This window comes from Sciurus vulgaris (genome assembly GCF_902686455.1).
Source record: "Sciurus vulgaris genome assembly, chromosome: 16".
In the NCBI taxonomy this organism is placed as follows: domain Eukaryota; kingdom Metazoa; phylum Chordata; class Mammalia; order Rodentia; family Sciuridae; genus Sciurus; species Sciurus vulgaris.
This window is the reverse complement of record NC_136477.1, coordinates 26,360,593-26,378,226: the sequence shown is the minus strand read 5'-3', so window position 1 is coordinate 26,378,226 and position 17,634 is coordinate 26,360,593. Positions and strand designations below refer to the sequence as shown.

Genomic DNA, 17,634 nt, shown 5'->3' with positions numbered 1-17,634 from the left:
TGTATGAAAGCTATGGTGTGGCTGAGACTGCTCAGGAAAGAGTTTAATGTCTACAGAGCTGAGTGTCACTTGCTAAAGGTGACTCAGCTCTCAGAGCAGTCCCCCCAACCCCCACCCCAGATACTCAGGCATGCTTTCCCTGTGGCCGCAGGCTGCAGAATCTGTTGGTCCCAAGGAATCCTTTCCACTGCCTGCCTTCTTGCTTCCCTCCAATTCCCAGTTCAGGTATCCTGCAGAAAAGGAGTGTCTGAGATACCTAGAAGTGGCATTCCAGTCTGGTTTCTGTCCCTGACTCCCTCTTTCCAATCTGTAAAATGGGAGCATTGAACAAGAAAACCCAAGAGCTGCAACATTCCTTGACTCAGTTTCTGGAAGACACTGCCTGCTGATCAGGGAATGCGGCAGGGTTGAGCACTAGAGTTAATGAGGATCTGTCCAGCTGCCTAGGTTTGCATCCTAGGGCTGTGTACTGGGAAAACCAGGGCAGGGAGTTGGCAAGGAATGGAGTGAGGACTTAAGATTGGGGAGACCACTGGGTGATAAGAGTTTGGGGAGCAGGAAGAAGAAAAGAGATTAAGGGAAAATACAATCAAATAAGTGATGTGTTTTCTCCAGAAAAGCATCTCCCTGTCCTGGGATGGGCTCACCAGATGTTCCCCAGATGTTGCTGGTGATGGGAAACATCTCCCCTTGGGATCCCAACTGAACTCTTCCTGTTCATGGGGAAAGGAAGGGTCTGTTCTGAGGCCAGGAGGGTGGGGTCTGCAGCATTCATTTGTGACTGGGGCACATATATAGGCAAAAGCACACCCACACATCCTCAGGGAATTTCTGAATACTTGGAAGAGTCCTATGCATTCCTCAAACATTCAGCATCCATGGACCACCCATTTTAGGTAAATAAGAATTAGTATTAGTCAAACAAAAATTATAAGAAATTAAAAATTAATGATATAGTCCTATTAGTGAGGTTAAACTTGAAAGGACTAACAGTACCAAATATGGCAAGATTGAGAATTCACCCGATCTGTCAGATGTTTTTGTTGGGAAGGTGAATTGACACAATGGCTTAGAAAACAATTTGCAGTAACTTATTATGGCTAAGAAAGGTAACTCTACGATCTTATAATGAACTCCTTGGTACACTGTACAGCCAAGAGAAGCAAGGTGCTTATATGCTCCAAAAGACATTTACAGGGATGTTATAGCAATTTTATGTATAATAAAAACTGGAAACAACCCAAATGTTCACTAATAAGTGAGTAGAAACAAATTGTGAGTTAGCATATAATGTTATATTATGCAGCAATGAAAAACAACCAAGTGTTGCCTCATACAATAACATGTATGAATCTTTATAAATGTTGTATTGAGTAGAATAAGCCAGGCATGAAAGAGTTGTAATTATAATTTTGTGGATTTATATGAGTAAATGAAAACACAGTGAGGTTTAAAAACTGGGAAGGGGTCCAGGAGAGCCTTTGTGGGGTGCTGGAGAAGTTCTATATATTGATCTGGGTAGTGGTCAGATGGTGTATATGTGTAAAAAGTCAAGTTCTTTAAGATTTGTTCACTTTACTGTTTTACATTGGCAAAAAAAGAAAAAAGAAAAAGAAAGAAAGAAAGAAAGAAGGAAGGAAAGAAAGAAAGAAAAGAAAAGAAGGAAAAAAGAATAAAAAAAGGTCAGGGAGTGGTGGTGTGGGGTGACAATCTTAGTGCCGTTATTATGAAGAGGAAACCAGTGCTTTCCATCTGTAAGTCCACTTCCAGGTCAGGGGAGTCTGCAGATCAGGTTCAACTGTTTGAATTTCTCTCCAGCTACACAAGCCTGTTGGCCTGGAGAGTTTTCCCACACCAACAACCAATTCTCTGTTTCTCTGGATGCTTCCTGACACACTAACTTCATGTTAGTGCAGAGCTCATTCATAGCTTCTAACCCCAGTTCCAAGTTCCTGGCTTCCTCTACTTCTGACGGACCATCCATAAGTCTGGTTTCCTGTGACTTCCTCCTAAGATTTGATAATTTGCTAGAATGGGCTCTCAGAACTTAAGAAAACACTTTACTAACCAATTTGTTATCAAGAATACAATTGAACAGACAGAGGTAGAGGTGCAGAGGGCAAAATTTAGAAGTGTCCCCAGCCCAGGAGCTTCTGTCCCCTGAAGTTGGATAGTGCCCGCTGTCATGGTTTGGATGTGAGGTAGCCCCAGAAGCTCATGTGTGAGAATGCAAGGTTCAGAGGAGAAGTGATTGGCTTGTGAGAGTTTTAACCCAATCAGTGATTTAATCCCTTGATAGGAATTAACTGAGTGGTAACTGAAGTGGTAGGGTGTGGCTGGAGAAGATTGGACTGGGGGCGTGACTTTGGGTATATATTTATAGCTGGTGAGTGGAGTCTCTCTTGCGTACCTCATCGCCATCATGTGAGCTGTATAGCTTCGCCACATTCTCCTGCCTGTGAGCATCCTCACCCAAGAAATGAAGCCGGCCTTCTATGGACTAGGACCTCTGAAACCACTATCCCTCAAATAAACCTTTTTGTGTTCTACAATTGTGCTGGTCAGGTCCTTTAGTCAGAGCAGTGAAAAAGCTGACTAAAACAGCCACTCTCCTGGTATTTAGATCTGGATAGTTTCACCAATCCGGAAGCTCATCAAATCTTGCTGTTGGGAGAATTTTTATAGACCTTAATGTCTAGCCCCTCTCCTAGAGATCAGAGGGCAGGCTTGAAAGTTCTCTCTAATTACTTGGTCTTTCTGGTGACCAGTTCCATCCTGAAACTATCTAGGAGGCCTACCCTAAATCACCTCATTAGCACAAGTTCAGGTGTGATCAAAAGGGGCTCCTTATAAGTAACAAGATACTTCTATCAGGAAAAATCCAAAGGTTTTCAGGAACTCTGTCAGGAAATGGCACGAAGACCAAATATTCTTTTACTACAGATGAGTAAGAATTTATTCCACCATGGCTCTCAAATACAAGGAACTTCATGTTACTTTTCATCTAAGGGTTTTATAGTTTTACCTCATATGTTTAGGTTTAATCAATTTATAGTTAATTTTTGTATGGCATAAGTAAGAGTTGAACATTTATTTACATGTGGATATGTTGAAAAGGTTTTTGGTGTTTTCTTTCTTTTTCTTTTTTTTTCCTCCAAATCAAATCAAGACTTCAACCTCAGCCAGACAGGGACAATCTCCCATGTGCCATCTCAACTCCACCCACTGAGGCTGAAGAATGAAGATGGCTTCCTCATCTAGGAGGGTCTGGCTCTCTGATTTTTAGTCCATGCTGTCTGCTGATGGCTCACATGACCCTTATCCAAGCCCATGGATTCACTGAGAGTAGGTGAAAGTCCTACTCTCTTTGAGCCACCTTCATGGTGGGAGGGAAGGAAGGACCTTTGGTGAGGGTAGGAATGGGGAATGTAGTCCTTTCTTGTAGGGAAGCTCAAACATTCTTTTATGGACAACTCCAGCCCAGTTACCTCCTCATCATTCCTGTGGGAATCCTGCTCCTTTCCACCTTGTTTCTTTCTCTTCCCTTTTCTTAAAGGAGCTCAGCTCTTTTAGAAGACCCCCATCCCTCCACCCTACTCCATTCCTCTCAATGGGCCGAGAGGTTGGTTCCTAAATTGTGGACCATCAACATCCTCTAACCCACATACTTGTTAGAAATGCAGATTCATGGGTCCCTCTAGCTCTACTCAATCAGGAACTCTGGGAGGGGAGTCTGGGCCCAGCAACCTGTGATGTAACAAGTCCTCCAAATGACTCTTGTGTGCATCAATTTTTAGACCCACTAAGCTAAGGCACTAGAAAGTCAAAACCAGGAAAAGAGGTTGTCTTTAAGCATATTTTGTTTTGTTTGTTTGTTTTATTTTTGGTACCAGGGATTGAATGCAGGGGTACTTAACCACAAGCTATATCCCTAGCTCTTTTTATTTTGTATTTTGTATTTCGAGACAGGTTCTCAGTTACTTAGGACATTGCTAGTTGCTGGGGCTGGCTTTGAACTTGTGCTCCTCCTGCCTCAACCTGCCCAGCTGCTGAAATCACAGGCCTGTGCCACCATGCCCAGCTCAAGCACATTTCTTGAACAGTTTGTTGTTGTTGTTGTTGTTGTTTTTCATGGCTGAAGGTTGGACCCAGGGCCTTGCACATGCTAGGCAGGTGTTCTACCACTGAGCTACATCCCTAGCCCTTTATTTTATTTTGAGACAGTCTGACTAGGTTGCCCAGGCTGGCCTCTAACTTGTGATCCTCTTGCCTCAACATCCCAAGTTACTGACTTGCTTTTGTTTTGTTTTGTTTTGTTTTGTTTTGAGATGGTATCACTATGTTGCTCAGGCTGGTCCTAAATTCCTGAGCTCAAGTGATCTCCTACCTCAGCCTACCGTGTTGCTGGGACTTCAGGTACACCACTGCTCCTGACTTTAAACTGGAAGACTTTTGAGTGTAGTTCTGTGAATTAAAAGTTCCAGAAGTTAAATTCTGGGTCAAAGATTTTTGACAATTATCGCCAAATCACCCTCCCCAAAATTGTACTGATTTCACTCTCAACAGTCGTCTCTGAGGGGACTGTTTCTCAACATCTTTGATGACACTTGGTACTATCAAATGTACTGATCTTTGACAATCTGATAGGAGAAACAGGAATCTTACTGTTTTAATTGGCATTTCTCTTATGATAAGTGAAACTGAGCCTTTTTTTTTTTTTTTTTTTTTGCAGAGCTGAGACTGAACCCAGAGCCCCATGCATGCTAGGCAAGTACTTTGCTGCTGAGCCACATCCCTAGCCCTTTTTATTTTTTTATTTTGAGACAGGGTTTCCTTAAGTTGCTTAGACTTTCCTAAGTTGCAGAGGCTGGCCTTAAACTTGCAATTCTCCTGCCTTAGCCTCCTGAATTGCTGGGATTACAGACATACTCCACTACACCAGGCTTTATAAAGCAGAGTTTTGCTTTCTTGTTCCAGTATTTACATCTCTTGCTTCTCTTTCTTGTTTATGTTGGTTTGAACTGCCAGAGCCATGTTAAATGATAGTGATAGTGGTGGCTGCTATCACCTAGTACTTGCCTTTGGTGGTGATGAATTCTGTTTCACTCTTATGCATGATGCTGATTTTGGTTCATGCATACATATGTATGAAACTATGGTGAGGAACTATCAGTCTATTCCTATTTTGTTATGTTTTTTTAAAAAATATTTTTAGTTATACATGGACATAATAACTTTATTTTTATGTGGTGCTGAGGATCAAACCCAGTGCCTCACATGTGCTAGGCAAGTATTTTACCACTAAGCTGCAACCCTAGCCCCTTTTGCGTTTTGTTTGTTTGTTTGTTTGTTTCTGGTACTGGGAATTGAACCCAGGGGTTCTTTACCACTGAGCTATATCTGCAACCCCTTTTAGTTTGTAATTTGAGACAGGGACTCACTGAATTTTGAAACTGAGCTCCTCCTGCCTCAGCCTCTGAAGTTGCTGAAATTACAGGTGTACTGCCATGCCCTGGCTTCATTTTTGTTTGTTTTAAACAGAAGTGGAGTGAGATTTTTGTCAGATTTATTTTTTACATCTATTGAGAAGATGTTATGTAGATCTCCTTACATCTGTTAATATAATCAATTTTATTAGAGATTTCCTAATATTAACCACTTTTATAACTAGGATCAACTTATTTGAATATGAGGAATGATTCTAGATAGTTTATTTATATTTGCTAATATTTTGAGATTCTTGTATCTTAGTTTTAATCATATTTAATTGCTATTTATATTTTTTTGCATTCCTACCTTTTTTTTCCCCCTTATATGCTGTGACCTGATGGGGTTGATTAATACCTATTCTCATGTTTCACCTAACTCTGCTTGCACTTTCTGTATAGAGTTATTCTGAGTTAAGATAGCTTATTTTTTATTTTGGAACTGTTATTGGAGAAGAGAGATTTTTGGAAACTAGATTCCTAATGTGGATAATGCTCCTTCTGTTTAACTTCCATTTGTCTCATTTGACATTTTTAATTTAACCTTGGCTAATCATTATATTGCAGTCTCAGCTCAGTATTTTCTGGTATACTTTGGTTCATATTTTATTTTTAGTCTTTCTGAGTTATTTTGGTAAAGATGCATCACATACACAACATACAATAGAACACTGTTTTATCATCCAGTGTATCTTTTTTCTGTTATAAGGTTGGGTTTATCCCATTTATATTTATTGACAGAGCAGATATATTTGCCTTAATTCTTATTTATTTATTTATTTATTTTGGTACCAAGGATTGAACCTATAGGCACTTAAACACTGAGTCACATCCCCCAGCCCTTTTTATTTTGTATTTTGAGACAAGGTCTCCCTAAGGTGCTTAGGGCCTCACTAAGTTGTTGAGGCTGACTTTGAACTTGCGATCCTCCTGCCTCAGCATCCTGGACTGCTGGGATTACAGGTGTGCACCACCATGCCCAGGAATTCTGTTATCTTATCTTGTGCTGTTTCCTATTTCATTACTTCCTCTGTTTTGTTTTATTTACTACATGCATTTCTTTTGTTTTCTTTGATATGCATGTGTGTGCACATGTTTGTATTTTTGTCTGATTATTTGAATATTTTTATTTTTCTAGTAGTTGCTTTTATATAGATTTATTTCTCTACTGAGAAAAGAAAACCTTCAAATGGAAGGAAAGAATTATATTCTCAAAGGCAAAGCTTTGGCACCTCCATTCTGTCTTCAAAATCTTGATGTCTTTTCCTCAACATGAAAAATGGCAATAGTCTCACTCTGAAGCCAAAAGTTCAGGGTAATCAAGAGACTGAGTGTGCAACCAACTGAGCTGCTGCTTGGGCCAGCCACCCACATCAAAGAGTCACAGTGCCAGGAAGGGATGCTGTATCTCATCTCTTATTTCAAAACCTCATGTGAATATCTTTCCCTCAACAGCCAGCATACTTTATTCAACAGTGCCTTTTACTTGTCCATTTCTCCACACAGTATCTGAAAATAGTCAGAGAGGCCATGAATGGAAAGCATTGACTCTTCTTGCTATTTGTTTCTATATATATCAAGATCAGGAGCCAGATTGTTGCCTGACAGCTGGTCTTTGTGAATACAGTGGTGTGGTTGATGCACAGATGCAAGTTTTGTTTTGTTTTGAATCTGTGAATTGATGCTGGTTGATGGGTCAGCATACCAAAAGATAATGACGCACTCAAAACTGGATTATTTTAGGAAGGCCTATTTACACACGTGTGGTTGTAGGAGCACCACAAGGGACAGGGTGACAACCTGGGTGAGCAGCAGCAGAGATGTTTCTACCATTTGGCCTGAAGTAAAAAGGGAGAGAACTGAAGCCATCATCGGAAGGGAGAGAACTGGTAGAGTGGACTGCCGTGGGATGAGCAGTGGCCTCTTCTTGAAGAATGTGCACAATCCGTGGTGACTCGCTGGCAGGGCACCAGGCGATCAGGTGCCCCGATCTCACTCTCTTCCTTCTCTCTTTCCTGCTGGGGCTTCTCCTGGCTGAAGCCAACTGGACTCTACAGCTCATCTCTAATCTTGCAAAGGAATTCAGAGATAAATAAAACAAAAAGTCACCAAACACATTTCTCTAATTTGTTTTTGAAAAGATGCAGAGAGATAACGTCTATTCCACACACCAGTGGTATACCCACTAGAGAGGTTCTCAACTATTAGTAAGAGAAACCCTGAGTTACAGTGACTTTAACCAGAGGGACTGGTTGACTTCTGTACCATAACCACGCAGGCAGCCACTAACACGCACTCAGTGACTCAATAATTCTTCCGACCTTGACTTTGTTCTGGTTGTGTCATATTTACATGATCACCCACCACCTGGCATCATGACTGTGTTCAAGTTAGGAAGACAGGGACGAGGGGGGTCAGCATGTACACCTAATTTATTAAGAAAACAAAAGTTCTCATAGAGGAGCCTCAGTAGACATCCTGTCACTTTTTTTTTTTTTTTTTTTTTTTTTGATGGTGGTGGTACTAATTATTGAATCTAGGGATGCTCTACCACTGAGCTACATCCCCAGGCCTTTTTATTTTTCATTTTGAGACAGGGTCTCACTAAATTGCAGAGTCTGACTTTGTGAACTTGAAATCCTCCTGCTTCAGCCTCCTGGGTCGCTAGGATTATAGGTATGCACCACAGAACTCAGCTATCCCATCACATTTAATTGGCCAGAACTGGATCTCACGGTCTCCAGTAGCACCAAGGGAGACTGGGGAAGTGGGAAATAGGCCGGTCATGATTGATTTAGATCCCTTGTCATTGCTTGCCTGAGGCTGGAGACTTTGGTGCATGGACCAAAATCAAGGATCTGTTATCAGGAGAGTAGGGAAGGAATGAATTCTGGATGGACAACGAACAAGACTTGCCACAAGTGGTTTTATTCAACAATAAAGCCAATTGTCTGCTAGCACTTGCTGGGGACAACAATTGCTCTTTCACACTGTGTATCATTGATTTTATGTGTCATCCAAATGTGTGGTTTGATCAAGTAATTTTGCCAAGAGCTTGCTGTGCTTTTTTTCTGATCAAAATATTCCTCAGTAGTCTATGACTCAATTTGCAAGCCATTGTTGAACTGTGTTGGTACTCACTGTGAGTTGGACAACTTTAATGATGCTTCAATGGGTTTTATCTTTTCTCTCTTTGTTGAGAAAATGCATGAATATCATGCTGGAGTTTCTTTTAGTCCTATTCTGGAAAAACAATTTTCTAATAGCTTTCAGGGCCTGACGTAAAGATGGTGCAAAAGTCTCAGTGGGCTTCATACACAATATGACACAATTTCATAATAGACAATGCCTTAGGGACTGGAGGAAATGCAAACCAGCTAACAAAAAAATCCCATTTCTTCACATAACTTTCTTTCTGATTCACACTTTTCTTTCTTTTTCGTTTGTGTAATTCATCTCATTCTTCATACTCATCAGCTCTAGTAGATCTAATCACATTTTACTTTACAATATGTAACTATTTTCAATGCAATTGATGATCCCTCTTTAGGGTTTAGAGTCATGCCTCCATGTAGTATTAATAATAAAATGGAAATAAAACAGACAATAATATGAAAATGGTGTGGGGATATTTTAGCCAGTTGGACTACAATTTGTGGCATTCCCTTTACTAAATATAAGCTAAGCTGAACTGGCCAACACAGTTCTGGTGGCCCAGGTGCACATTACAAGACCATGATGATTACTAGAAAGGTAATGGGATTTCTATGGAAATTATCATTGATCTCCCACTTATGAAAAGTAGCGAACAAAATCCTTGTCCATGTAGCAACTCCTGCCCATGCCTCGCTCATATCCCCATAGTCCTCACAATTCTTTTTTTTGCGGTGCTGGGGATCAAACCCAGGGCCTTGTGCTCGCCAGGCAAGCACTCTACCAACTGAGCTATCTCTCCAGCCCCCTCATAATTCTTACATGAGCTGAGGACTTCTCCTTGCTAGTACAGATGACCCTCAATCTTGGGGGTCTCTGGCCACAGGAGCAGAGGACAGGCTGGAAATGCTCTGAATGCAGCCCTTTACTTGCCACAGGTAAGGATGGGACACTTTGAGGCAGGTTCCAGTCTCCCAGAGGTCCCAGAGGGATGAGCCACAGTTGCTCACCATGGTAATCTACTCAGTGCACCCTGTGTTGGTGTCTTTCCCCATCTACTTTCCTCTCTTCCCAGGAGCACTTCCTGGATCACCTCCCAAGTGAAACACTTTCACTCAAAGCTTTGTCTCTGGGTCTGCTACTGGGAAATGAGCTCAAAGGTCATTTTTTTTTTTTTTTTTCTCCTAAAATATCACTGCCGGCTATAAGATTCATGAGCCACACTTTAGGAAAAACTGTTCTAGACAACTGTGCATTGCACAAAAGAGCAGACCGTGGCCCAGAGTCGAGGCCCCGATGTGCCTAAGGTTACTGCATAGTCAGAGGCAGGCCCAGATGGCCTTGACTTCCCTGTGATGGAACCAGCACAGGCCGAAGTCCTGATGCCCTTGGAAACTGCCTTGGAAGGAAGGACTGACCCTAACTCCTCCACCCGGGCAGGCACACAGGGCCTCAGCCCTAATTGGACTTACTAGGAAGATCACTAAGCAAGGACAGGAACTTGTTGGCATAAGCTGGGCCAGAGGGGAACCAGAGAGGGGCAGCTGAGGCTGAAAGGGGCCTCTGGCCAATTGAAGGGCTGGGTCTGATGCCCTCTACCTCACTCCCCTGAAGCCCTCCAACTGGTACTCCCGACTCCTCGTACTGAAGGGTTTTCTGGAGCATTCCTTCCTGGGTCTTTCCTGAAGAAGTACCCATCCAAACATCCCATACACAAACACACACACACACACACAACCACACACACGTGCACACGTGTGCATGCTTTTCTCTGATGAGGTTAGATCCCAGCTCTGTGGATTTCAAAGTATGAGATAGATTCATGTCCCCTAGAAGGCAAGGCATTTCTCTCCACTTTGTCTTTTCCATTTGCTTTTCCTATTAGAGGGACTGTGACCCCATCAGTCACAATCCAGAAGAAACTGGCTTCCAACCTGGCTTTCTAGAGAATAGGGTGATCTGTTCCAAATGAACAATCCATGAACCTTTCCTTATTTCAATTTGACTGGAAATAATACAAAGAAAGAAGTTATACCCTGAACCCCTGATCCGACTCTCTGACAGTGATCATGACATTCCAACTTCAAAGCAGGCTTTGGAGAGAGTTTCTTTAAGCCATAAACTTGCCATCACAATCATCCGCCACTCCAAGATGAGAAGGACCTGTTGGAGTCACAGCCTTGCTGGTAAACTCTCCTACCCTCACCTCAGTTTTTATGAAGCCAATTGGGATGCCATCCAAGGAAACTGGAACATAAATTTTCAGGGCCAGCTCCTGCAAGAAGAATTCATTTCTATAACATTTACTGAATTCTTCAGTTGGCAGGGCTCTGGAAGGACCTGGAGAGTGATGAGGGGGAAGGACCTTAACAAATCCAATGGACCCTACCCTCCCACAGGGCGCCCAGAGGTAAGAAGCAGGATGATTCACTTACAGAAGCTAGAGTGTACTGAAAGCAGCAATACTAAAAATAGCCGTGATGGTTCAGAAACATCCACAAATTCTTTCCTGCTCTTCTTATGGAAGGAGGAATCTAATTCCCCTCCCTCACTTTAGAATCTTGCTTCTAAGAAAGAGAAACTGATACTGTTGTGTTTTCCAAGGCTAAATTACAAATGGTGAGATAGCTAAAGCCTAGCTTTTTCCTGGGAAACTCCACCTGGAAACCCAGCCACCATATTGAAAGGAAGCTAGGGCTACATGGAGAAGCCATGTCTAGGTATTCTACTCAGTAGCCCCAGCTGACAGCCAGTGCCAATTGCCAGAGGCGTGAGTGAACATGATTTCAGATGATTCCAACCTCCAGCTTTTGTATCTCTGTGGTTATGAGCTATCCTCACCAAGTTATGACCAAATTATAGATTCATGAGCAAATCAAATGTGTGTTAAGCTCCTAAAATTTGAGGTTGGTCGGTTATGCAGCAATAGATGACTGGAACCATACTAAAGTATATTAATTATTTACTAATAACCAAACATTATACTAATTATGTTATAGGATTATAATCATATTTAATCCTCCCAGCAATCCAATTAGGTAGATATGATGAGATTTCTATCTGATGGAGAACTGAAGCTCAGAGTGGCTGAGTGACTTCCCTGAATCACAGAGTTTGTCAATGACAGAAACAGACTAGGGGCAGTTGTGTGCTAGTAAATAGTTAACAACTAGTTCTCTGGGAGCACGTTCCCTGCTCTCTTGTAGTATCTTTTATCAGGACAGAGGTAGGAAGACTCAAAGCCTAGGTTATATCGAGAAATTGACTTATTCTGGGAGTGGGCAATGGAGAGGGAAGTGGAGCCCAGATTGACCTCAGCATGTCAGGCTCCAAAAAGCAGGGTGGGCTGATGACTCCTTTTCCTCTTCTGGCCCTTCCCTTTTGGAAAACCCCTGTGTTAGAAAGGTATCAAGTCTGTTAGATTGGGAGTCCCCTATCCCAACCCAAGGAGGCAGCTCCAGGAGGGGAACAGTGTTCTGAAACTACCTCCTAAAACTCTCCTCCCCGAATTCTGTCCTTCTATCTCTTGGTTAGGAGCCTCCTGGAGTTGGTCTGTGGCTCCTGAGAGGCTAGTTCCACTGGGGACCTTACCGGAGTCCCCATCCTTTGGACCTACAATGGGAATAAAAATTAATGCACATTCCCCAAATAATTTCCATAAATTTCAAGCTGATTCTCTCTCCCACCCCCTCTTCTCTCTCTCTTTTTGAAGTACCAGGGATTGAACCCAAGGATAACCAATCACTGAGCTACATCACCAGCCCTTTTTACTTTTTTGAGACAGGGTTTCACTAAGTTTCAGAGGCTGACCTTGAATTTATGATCCTCTTGCCTCAGCCTCCCCAGTGGATGAGATCACAGACGTGCACCACCATGCCTGGATTGCAGCTGATTCTTAACTAAAAACAAACAAGCAACAACAAAAATTTCAAAGGATTCTAGAGTGCTCTGTAGGGTAAAGATATTTTGTCCAAGTTAACAGCTTTATCAGAAAGAGAATTATGAGCAATCGCTCATTCAAGATAATATCATCCAAACTCTTATGAATTCTTTCTTTTCCTTTTTCTTTTTTAATTTATTTTTATTAAAATCTTTTTATTTTTACAGACTGCATTTTGATTCATGGTACACAGATGGGATACAACTTTTCATTTCTATGGTTGTACACCATGTAGATTCATGCCATTCATCTAATCATACATATCATATGAATTCTTTATGGAAAGGGATCATTTTTGATACAGAAAATCAGGAATACTAAAAGCAGGCCATGAAAAATTATCAAAAAGATACTAAGATGTGAAGAATTAAGCCTTCCTGAAGTCCCAGGTTGAGTGGGGTGGGGGATTATGAGTAATGGAGGGGGATTACAGCACACAGCAGGACATCGTTTATTTTAGACCTCCGAGGTCACTGCTCCCCTAGCCTGTGGCTGAAGTGATACAGGGAGGACATCCCTACAGCAACTGTCTTCTCAGGCCTGCCCCTCCCAGACTCCATGAACTCTCCTCAAGTCTCAGGGTTATCCGGAGTCTGACTTCCAGTGGATTAAGGGATACTGCAGATCTGCTCGTGGTGCTGGGGAGTGTTACTCAGTGATAAAGCACATGCTTAGCAGGCATGAGGTCCCAGTTTCAATCCTCAGCACCAAAAAATGATATTTCTCTTGCTATGACAGAAACTTTTTTTTTTTTTTTTTCCTTACAGCACTGGGAATTGAACCCAGGGGTGCTTTACCACTGAGCTACATGCCCAGCCATTTTAACTTTTTATTTTGAGACAGGGTCTTGTTAAGGTGCCCAGGCTAGTCTGTGATCCTCCTGCCTCAGCCTTCCTGAGTTGCTGGTATCATCAGCATGTACCACTGCACTCAGGCGGGGGTGGGGAGGGGGGTAAAACCATATTTTCTTCCATTGACAGAATTCATACATGTACTTGATTAAATCAAATACATCCACGATGGAAGAAAATGAAAAGTTGGATCTCCTTGCATCTGTTCGCCCCTAGATCCCACTGCTAAAAGCACTATAAATTGTTACTTTCCAGTAATATCCTATGCAAATTATTGCCCCCCCCCCACACCCACCACATACACCCTCACATGCACACATACAGGCACCTAATCACATCCTGCAGACTACTTGACCTACCTGGTTATCCCAGCTCTCCCTCTCTCCCCTCCCCCTCCCCCTCCTCTCCCTCTATCCTACTAGACAGCTTGCTTGGCTACAGGCATGAGTGGCTCTCTTTGTTCTCCTGTCTCACTGCTCCTTTGAAGGAGCCTTTCCTGATTCTGTTTTATCTCTCAATCTCTAATTGGAGGTCCCCAGGGCAGTGACCTCCTCCCCTTTTCTATCTGCCGCTCACTCCCTAAGACATCCCTTCTCCGGTCTATGGCTTTTGTGCGGCCTCTTCACTGCTGGCCCCTGCATGTCACCTCTGGTGCTCCACACTCCCTGGCCTCCCTCCCTGCTCTGAGCTGAGGACTGACCTGTACAGACTGCATCAATGAGCTTCCTTGGCCTCTGGCTTCCCTGGGCTTTAGAAGAGACTGAAATCAGGATATAGGTTCTCCCCGTGGGATTGCTGTGGACTGGCTATATTCCCCTACCCAGGGCCTCAGCTTCTATTAGTTGGCCAGATCCAAATGTACGTATCAAAAAACAAAACAAACAAACAAAAAAAACCTAATCCCCTTCCTTGGATGAGGTCACAAAAGTTGGAAAGTTGTCCTCTGCACTTAACTTTTTCTGTCCCCAGTTTTCAGCAACATCCTCTTCTCCCTGCTTCAGAACTGTGGATGTTTAAGTCCCTACTCTTACAAGCCCTGGGGTCCCAGAGTGTCCTCATGGCTTCTATTTTGTTTGTGTTTTTGGTACTGGGGATTGAACCCAGGGACACTCTATCACTGAGCTACACCCCTAGCCCTCTCTATTTTTTTTTATTTTGAGAAAGGGTATTGCTAAGTTGCTCAGGCTGGTCTCGAATTCTTGCCTCAGCCTCCCAAGTTGTTCCTCTATACTCTGCTACCCTTTGTAAAGACTCCTTTTTAGTAAAGCCTCCTTTAATTTTTCAATTCAAATATGCCAGCTGTTTCTCTCTGGGACCCTCTCTGCTATAAATTCCAAACAGCTCATATTTCTATCACCCAGGAACTCCTGACCCACACAAGCAGCTCCCAGTCCCTAGAAATCTTGCTTCCCCCAGATTCTCCCCTATCCTGGTAAAAGTTAACTCCCTGCTTAAAGGTACATAGTCACTTCTCTCACACCTACATCTGTTCTATTAGCAAATTCTATCAGCTCTCCTATCAAAATGTAACCAGGAGCAGATCTCTGTTTGATGTCACCTCCCACTCTGGTTTAGTCACCATGGCCTCTCAGAGGGATGACTGCAGTAGCCTCCTCCCTGGCTCCCTGACCCCCCTCTTATTCCCCTGGAGTATGTCTCCACTCAGCAGCCAGAGGGATCTTTTGCAAACTGTCAGATCATGTTACTGCTTTGCTCAAGACCCTTCAAAGTCTTCCCATCTACGAAGGTCAAAAGCCCCACAAGGACCCACAGGGGTCTACCTGCTCCCTCTTCATAGCCCTCCAACCTTCCCATACTTCCTTTTACCACTCTGCTTCTTTCTCATTTGGCTTCAGCTACTCTGGTCCTCAGCTTTCCACGTGCCAAGTAAAAGCCTGTCTTGCATTTACTATGCTGTCTGCCTGGCAGACTCATGAAGTTCTCTAACCTTGTCCTGCTCTCTACTCAAATGTCATCTTGGAGAGGTCTTCCTTTCCCCATAGAACTTACCACCTTGGTGCACTTGCTTACCCTTCTCCATAAGCTCACGCCTCCCGGCGTTGTTCACTGCTGTATCTCCAGAGTCTGCAATGTGCCATGGATTTTGTCAGAGCTCAATATACATTTGTCCAAAGAATATACACTTTTAACAATTCACCACAGTGAAGAGCACAGGAATTGGGAAGGTGCTCCTGGGTTTTGTTCCCCACAATATATCTTGGGCATTTGCCCATAAACAGCTTGTTTTCATAACACATAGTATCCCAAAGTCCGGAAGTATCGTGTCATTTTTTAAAATAGTTCCCTACAGATGGACTATCTTTGGCATTTCAAACACCACCTCAAAGAAACCACCATATGCATTTATCTTCCCCCCAACCCCCTGGGTACTGGGGATAGAACCCACCGCCTTGCTCTTGTTCATACTAGATAAGTGCACTATCACCGAGCTACATCCGCAACCCTTTTTATTTTTGGTTTTGAGGCAGGGTCTCACTAAGTTTTTCTGGCTGCCCTGCAATTTCTGATCCTCCTGCCTCTCATTCTCCTGGGGAGCTGGGATTACAGGAGTGTGTAACCACGCCCGGCTTATCCTCATATTTGTGTCCATAGGATAAATCCTTAGATGTGTAATTGTGAGGTCAAAGGGCATGTTCATTTAAAATTCTTATCGTATTTGCAAATCGTTCTCCAAACAGGCAGACCCAGTTGGTTCTCCCTTCCTGACAACAGCAGAAAAATACTCCTAGTGCCCCATCTGCTCTAGTATCATGTAGTATCGGACTTTTGATCTTTGTTCATAGGGATCAGTACCTCTGTGTTCTACTGGCATTTCTCTAATATGTGCAGCATCCTCTCCTCGGAAATCTCTTCTGAAGTCAGGGCCGCCAAGACCTGGTTGGAGGCGATCCTGGGGCCCAGCTGAACTAGCCGTCATTCACCCGCTCCCTCGCTCGCCAGCACCCACGACTTCACTTGCTTTCCCTCTTTTTCCGTGCATTCTTTCCTCCCCCACAAGCTTGTGATTCCTGGAACCAGGCTCGGTGACCTCACGCCAGTGACTTCACATCCGGGACCTTCTGGGAATTCTCAGTTGCACTTTTTCGTAAGAAACTTAACAGTGGAGGTGGGTGGGGCGGAGCCTGGGGGGAAGTAGGGAGCGAACCGCACGGGGCGGGCTTCCTTCTCGCGCCTAGGACTGGGGAGCCGGCGGGGGCTGGTGGTGGAGCTGCAGCCTGCCGGGCCCGACGACCCGCCCCCGGCACTCGTGCCTTCCCACCAGGGGGCGGTTCCTGAAGGCCCCCAGGCCCAACCTCTGTCAGTTTTTTTCGGAAGTTAGCGGGGCAAATAACTGGGCAGCTCTGGTACTCGGGGGAGGGGATACTAAGGCCGAGCTATCGCGCTAAAGCGACTATGAACTTGGAGAGAGCAACCGTAGAGGGGTGCGGGGAGAGATGCACAAAACCAAAAAGTTATAACGGCTTTTACAAACTGCAAGACTCATACTGTTGGGGTTGGGTGGGGGATTGAAGAAGAAGGAACAGGGACCAAAGGAGGACATTCCCGATGGCTTTTGCTTGGTGGAAGGGGCTATTTTACGACCGTGGTGGTATAAGCGTTAATAGATTACTGTTATATAGTAAACATTTTCTTTTATTTAAAAATGCCTTCTTTTCCCCTTCTGATTTTAAAATAAGTTAAAATATTTTCAAAGCCAGGTTTGGTGGTGCACACCTGTAATCCCAGGGACTTGGGAGGCTGAGGCAGGAGGATCGCAAATTTGGATAGCCTCAGCAATTAAGCAGGGCTCTGAGCAACTTAGCCAGATCCTGTCTCAAAATTAAAACATGAAAAGAGGGAGAAGGGTTAAGGTTGTGGCTCAGTGGTTAAGCTCCCCTGGGTTCAATCACCAGTACCAACAAAACAAATATATTTTCATGGTTCCATAAAAGTAGGACAGGCCCTAGGCACTATGACCACTGTACTTAATGGGTAAGTTGACCCTGGACAAAACCAGGAAGGATAGAACTTTAAGGGCCACAGGAGGGGTGATTTGGGAAAGGTGATGAACACAGATAGCAGCTCCACATAGGGGCCTTGAATGGCCTAAGGAGTGTGGATATTAAGATGGAGGTGGTGAGCCACTGCAGGGCTGGATTGGAGAAGTGACAGTGGGAGGTGGCACTGGAGGTTGGAGGCTATC

General features: G+C 43.6%; 1 long non-coding RNA gene across 2 annotated transcripts; it reads right to left on the bottom strand.

The window, feature by feature from the left end:
- Positions 1 to 5,323: 5,323 nt before the first annotated feature.
- LOC306647027 lies at positions 5,324 to 16,799 on the bottom strand. 2 transcript variants are annotated; one of them, XR_013760033.1, is made up of 4 exons: positions 16,245 to 16,799; positions 12,450 to 12,538; positions 10,675 to 10,914; positions 5,324 to 7,550 (listed from the first exon to the last, which is right to left on the bottom strand). It is a non-coding gene; the product is annotated as an uncharacterized lncRNA (long non-coding RNA). The 2 variants fall into 2 exon arrangements; XR_013760034.1 differs by having other exon boundaries at positions 5,324 to 7,555; positions 16,245 to 16,798.
- Positions 16,800 to 17,634: the final 835 nt, after the last annotated feature.